The sequence below is a fragment of the Miscanthus floridulus genome, chromosome 7 (assembly GCF_019320115.1).
Source record: "Miscanthus floridulus cultivar M001 chromosome 7, ASM1932011v1, whole genome shotgun sequence".
Lineage (NCBI taxonomy): Eukaryota > Viridiplantae > Streptophyta > Magnoliopsida > Poales > Poaceae > Miscanthus > Miscanthus floridulus.
In genome coordinates, this window is record NC_089586.1 from 129201527 (window position 1) to 129207678 (window position 6152).

The following is a 6152-nucleotide window of genomic DNA, read 5'->3' on the forward strand; positions in this document are numbered from 1 at the left end:
AATGAATGTCAATAAAATTTAGGATTTGGATACATTCCTAAAGGAGCCAAACAGTAGGATTAAATGGGTCTACAAGACCAAAACTTGACTGTCAAGGGAATATAGAGAGATATAAAGCGCAAACTTATGGCAAAAGGCTTTATGTAAAGAGAATGGATTGATTACAACGAGACATTTTCTCTAATCTCAGTGTAAAGATTCCTTCAGAAGCATAATGACATTAGTGGCACATTACGATTTAGAATTGCATCAGATGGATGTAAAGACGACATTTTCTCAACGGAAACTTAGAGGAAAATGTTTACGTGGCACAACTGAAAGGTTTTGTCATGAAAGAAAAGAACGAATGGGATGTCGCCTAAAAAATTCATTTATGGATTAAAACAAGCTTCAAGATAGTGGTACTTGAAGTTTGATCAGACAATAAAAAATTTTAGGTTTTAAAGAGAATGGATTAAAACCTTCATTAGCATAATACGAGCAGGTTGTCATCTTAGGAGTTAGGACGTCCGAACAAGCTCGCAAAACAGGGCAATCTAGTATTCTGAACTCTTGTCTTTACTCCTGTCAAGAAGATTATGCATTCTTCTTGTAAGTATCCTAATGAAAATACTTTACCTTTCAATAAAAAAAAAGAGTCTGTATACTGAATAACTGTGTGTTTCAGAGGGAGAGAGCGCACGAATCTTTTTTTTTTTGAACGGTTCTTCCTCCTCCTCCAGCGAACTGTTCTTCTTCCTCCTCCAGCTGCTCGCCGCCGCCGGACCTCGTCCTCGCCCCCGCCGTCGACCACCGCAAATCACAAATTAAAAATCACAGATCAAAGATCACAAAAAACAATTTTTTTCTATGGAAGGACAAATCACAGATGTAGAGGAGGAGGAGAGGCTTACTGGCGCCGTCAGGGAGGCACGCCGGCCATGGCGCCATCGGCGGCCGTCGGGGACCGACGCGACCGAGCTGAGGGAGGCGCCGTCGGGCGCGGGGCCAGTCGCCGTCGCCGGTGGCCGCCGATGAGAGAGAGAGAGAGAGAGAGAGAGAGAGAGAGAGAGAGAGAGAGAGAGAGAGAGAGAGAGAGAGAGAGGAGAGGAGAACAGCGGACGGGAGGGAGGGGATGAGGACGGGAGCGCCGGCCGGCCCGAGTGTTTAAGTGGCTTGTCCGACTGTGGGCCCCACGCGTCATGGACAAAAAAAAAATCCATATGTTTTTTTTTTGTGCTAAAACACATGGGTGTTGGATAGCATTTCTAAAAAAAAAAAGTTTGTCCATCTCTCTCTCAACAGGGATGGGACCAATATCCTGCATATATATTGCTATAGTAAAAAGTGGAAATTTGTCCAAAAAAAAGAAGTAAAAAGTGGAAAAGAAGAGATGATAGAAGAAAAGTCTTCCGTACACGACGCCCCCTTGAAATCACGTTTTTCAGCAAAGAAAAGAAGGATGCTGATCCAATTGCCTACACTGCACTCGACCGCCGCCGCTGCTGTCGCTGTCATGTGTACGGGGGTGACTGTCCCTCTGCAAGATGCTCTCCCGAATCTGCAGGTGAACCTCCCCACCACCAGCCATTGCGTCTCCGTCCCTGGAGAAAGACGTCCTCGTCCTCGGTGGAAGAACCTCTCCATCCTTCCTCCTCTCCGTCATGCCATCGATGGTGCTCTTCGTTTTCTCACCACTGACCTGACGATCTGTACAGGTGTCTTCTCCTTCAAACTCGGCAGCGGGTGGCACGATGGCTTCTCGCTGCCCCTGTTCCCGCGTGTCTTGGCCGTCTTCCTCGGCGCCGGGGACGACGACCTGGATGGCCACCACCACCTCCTCCTCGGGCGGCAGCGGGGGCAGGCGGCAGAGGGTGGCGGCGACGTCCGCACTGGCCCTGCAGAGCGGGCAGCTGGCGTTGCCCTGGAGCCAGGCGTCGACGCAGCCGAGGTGGAAGACGTGGAGGCAGGCGGGCAGCATCCTGACCCTGTCGCCCTCCTCGAACTCGCCAAGGCACACCGCGCACTCGCTCGCCGGGGCGGACGACTCATCGGCGGCCGCCGCGGTCTTGGCGGGCTTCTTCCTGTAGCTGAACGCCGGCAGCGCCCGGATGGCGGCATCCTCGAGACCCGCGTGGCTCGGCGTCGGCGGGCGCGGTGCTGCCGGAGGTTGTGGTGCCGGTGCGTTGGGGGCGGAGTCCGCGGCGGGAGACGATGAGGCCGGCGACGTCGGAGGAGCCGCGGTGCCAGGTGAGGCAGCAGCGGATGACGAAGACGTAGTAGGCGAGGAGGAAGACGGAGGCAGCGAGGATGCCCAGCACCGTGAGCACGAGGATGGGGAAGCTGGTGATGGACGGCGCGTGGCCGCGCAAGGAGGAGGAGGAATAGGAGGAAAGAGAGAGGGAAGAAGATGGCAATTGCCGCCGCCGGTGGCGAGGCGAAGAGCAGCGGGGTGATCTGCGGCATCGGGAAGATGGCCGCTGCTGCGGCAGCCAGGCAGGGCAGCTAGCAGAGTGAACAGTGAAGCGGTGGAGAGCCGTGGGGGGAGTTCCTCTGCTCTGCAGCTGAGAGCTGACTGTCACGACCTGCTGCTGCCATATGTTAATGTAGCGTAGGTCGTGGGAAGGTAGGCGGGAAGAAGGGGATGGTGAGGTTGGAAAAAAAAAACGCGCGGTGACAAGCATGGTGGTCTTCTAGAAGGACGCAGAACGCAGGAGCAGAGTGCAATCGAATTCGATTCAAGGCCGATGATCGGAGACGATGACGACCAAAGTGCGTGTGGTGTGCGTACTGGCGTGTCGTGGCGTCGCCCGTTCTGGCTTGCCTGCACTGCAGTAGCAGATGTATAGACTGCGACTGTAACGGCAATGGCGTTGGCGTTGGCGTTGGCGTTGGCGTTGGCGTGCGTGCTGGGTCACCTCACCTATGGACGGATCGGAGACGGAGGAGACAGAGACAGACAGCGACGCCGGTGCATGCGGTGTTCCCGGCGAGACTTCTGGTCCGGCTGCGGCCCTCACACGCTAGCTCTGCTCTCTCGACCACTGCGGCCTGCGGATGTTTGCGATTAACGTGTGTCGACGAAATATTTAGGGAATGTGTAGATTGTCGGTAGATAAATGCCGTTAAGTCATAAATAATATGGTGACGTAAGACAGACATGAGATTTTATCCAGGTTCGGCCGCCAAGAAGGTGTAATACCTACGTCCTGCGTCTGATTGTATTGCTTGTATGTCAATGAGAGATATTTTTTTAGAGGGGGTCCTCTGTCCGCCTTATATAGTTAGAGGATAGGGTTACAGATCTGGAAACTAATCCTAACCAGTTATAATTGTCATAGGTGGCTGGATAAGGATTCCTATTCCTAACCGACCAGGATCTTGTTTAATCTCCAAATCTGCTTTAACTCCTTGCACGGGACTCCGAACAAGTTGGCCGGGTCGCGCGTCGTCTTCTAGTGGACCGAACCCCCTGATTCGGGCCGGCCCAAGCCTAGCTGTAAGGGTATAGGGGTTAATACCCCCCACAGCTAGTCCCCCGAGCACCATGTATTATGCTGCGACACGCCGTTCGATCTTCTTCGACTAATGCGATCCGTCCTCATGTCATCTCCAACTGATTAAAACATTGACCAATCAAATGCGCCAGCATTCTGTTCAGAACTGAGAGCAGTAGACCACGATTATAGCCGAAGATTCTGCTGTCCGAAGAATGCATGGTGCTCTTAAAGAAAAAAGAAAAAGATTTCTTTTCCTTATCAAGTGTGCCCACTTGTATTTCTGATAAAAAATGTAAGTGACCCTTGGACTGTAGTAATCTTGGCAATCAGTCAAAGCGTAGGGGTCGATAAAATAAACACATTCACCATAAGACGAAGTGTGCCCACTTAGTCCCCGAGCCTGGTAGTGTATCTGGGGATGTGTATATGGGGGGTATCTTAGTTTACTATTTTTATTGTGCGCTTATTTATCTCTTGTGGGGATGGGCTGCAATGAAATTGCCTGTAGGTATGCTAACCACGAATGCGTAGATTGAATGTAGCTGACGACTAGCTATATATCGAGAGAGTACGTGTTATGCCACCAACATAGAACGTGATTGCCACCTTAGGCTGGCAATTTCGTGAGGACGAATAGGACGAGCATGCATCATAATTGTGCTTGTGCATAAATATGCTTCCCTTCCTTTGTTCTAAGTACTAAGTAACTTGTGATCGATGTATTGCACTATCTTCCTTGTGTGGAGTTAAACAAGAATGCCTTGTTCCATGTTTCTTGAATAGGAAGTGCTTGAGAAAAGTGTGTGCTTAGCCTTGCTAGAAATAATTGTGGTTACATGCTTAACCTATATTGTCCTCTAGTTTAGCCAAGTGGTGGGTATGTATGCTTGTTATCTAATTAGTGCCATAGTTATCACCCCTTTTGTCCTCGGTAAGCATACGAGTGTTGAAGAGCGCTATCCTAGAACCACGTCCAAGTTTTGGTAATCACTTGGTGGACACAAGACGTATATGGAAATTTGGCAAGAAGTCCCCTGCTCAGTTGTCTTTGGCAATTAAGCTATGCTCTCTTGCGTTGTGTTTTGATTTTTGGATCACCTGCTTGTTGACTCCTAACCTTGTGACTACCTTTGTTTGCTATCCCTCCTTCGCATAGTGCTTGCTCCTATGCAACCCAATTTGTGCCATGTGAGATTTCTTGTAGGTTATATGTTCAGTAATGGTGCCACGATTAGCGATCTATGGTGCCACGACAAAACTGAGAGCCTCCTGTGGGTGCACACACAAGGCTGTGCTGCTCGGCACGCGTTGGTATCGAGGTTTCTAGTCATGATCCATTACAGAACTGCACCGATATGTTATTCTCACTTGAGCTCTTTCTTGGTTATCTCTCCTTATCATGTCAAGAGATATATATGTCGAACTAGATGCAATAGGACTCCCTTGTGAAGTCGTCCAACGGTTAACCTTTGAAGAGCAGGTCACTAATAGGAACCTAAACAGACTGCAAGAGGGTAGACAAGTGACTCTACTCGATGTGACTGTCCCTGTAATGATGTCGATCATCTAGTGAGCAACTTATGTCATTTTCATTGGATCAGAAAGGTGCACCACACTTAAGGTTGAATAAGTTATCAGTCAGATGATAAATGGACCAGGAGATTATGTGATGTAATAGGTCACCTGGTATATATGAGATTCCTGTCCAAGTTCTCAATCTTTAGGTGCATAAGGATGACGTAGACGAACCGACCTTCTTTGGTGTGACCCCTTTCTGCTGGCTTCAATGGCGACCATCGGTAGGCTTCGACCAAAATTTTTATTATCAAGAGTGAAGATTTGGAACATTTTTAAGTGTTGAGGGACAACTGATTTGTTACCAGTAGGAAAGTTAGTCTTCAGTTAGGTAACGACTATTTGGTAACTATGAAGGCCAGATCTCACAGAACAATGTTGATCAAGGAAATAGCAAACCTGGCCCCGCAATGCAAGTGCTACTTCTTCTCCAAATGTGCTATCAAGTCAATTCCATCTTTGACAATCACGTATATAGTACAAGACGTTGTATCGGCTAGGTAGGAGCTAGTGAAAGCACGTCCCTGATTTTAGTTAGCATCTTTATGCCCCAAGGTGCCAATTACACATGTGTCCGGACTCTATTGGATGAAGTGCCGAATGATATATAGGAATGGTTCCTTGTCAATGTAGAAATGCCCTACATGTGGAATAATATTTTGTGCCCTGTGAAAACAGCCACAAGTCCAATGCGTGTGCATCGTCAAGTTGGTATCTGGATCAACGACGGAAATTGTTACCTAAGAAGCATGGCAGGAAGACTATAGCCTCCATCCTTGGCTAGAGAAAAGCTGCTGCTACTATGAGAAAGATTAGAGAGTGCCAAACACACACCTCAACGTGTGGAGCGAAGAAAAGGGAGGACACGAAATCTGTCCAGATTTTGTGGCACTAAACCGGTTATCTTCAAGCCGGCGATTAGTGACTCAAACGAAGTTGAATTGATCCCAAACTTGGTGATCTCATTCTTTGCTTAGGACCCTTCAATGTCCTAAGTTGGTTTGAGTATTGGCTGAGTAAAACATCGGATTTGAGAGATACCTTGTCGGCTCGGTTGCTGCCATTTCAGAACATAATAGTTTTGGTAGAGGAATTATT

General features: G+C 48.8%; 1 pseudogene; it reads right to left on the reverse strand.

Annotated features, from left to right (window-relative positions):
* Nucleotides 1–1350: 1350 nt before the first annotated feature.
* Nucleotides 1351–2577, reverse strand: LOC136466270 (RING-H2 finger protein ATL1-like; annotated as a pseudogene).
* Nucleotides 2578–6152: the final 3575 nt, after the last annotated feature.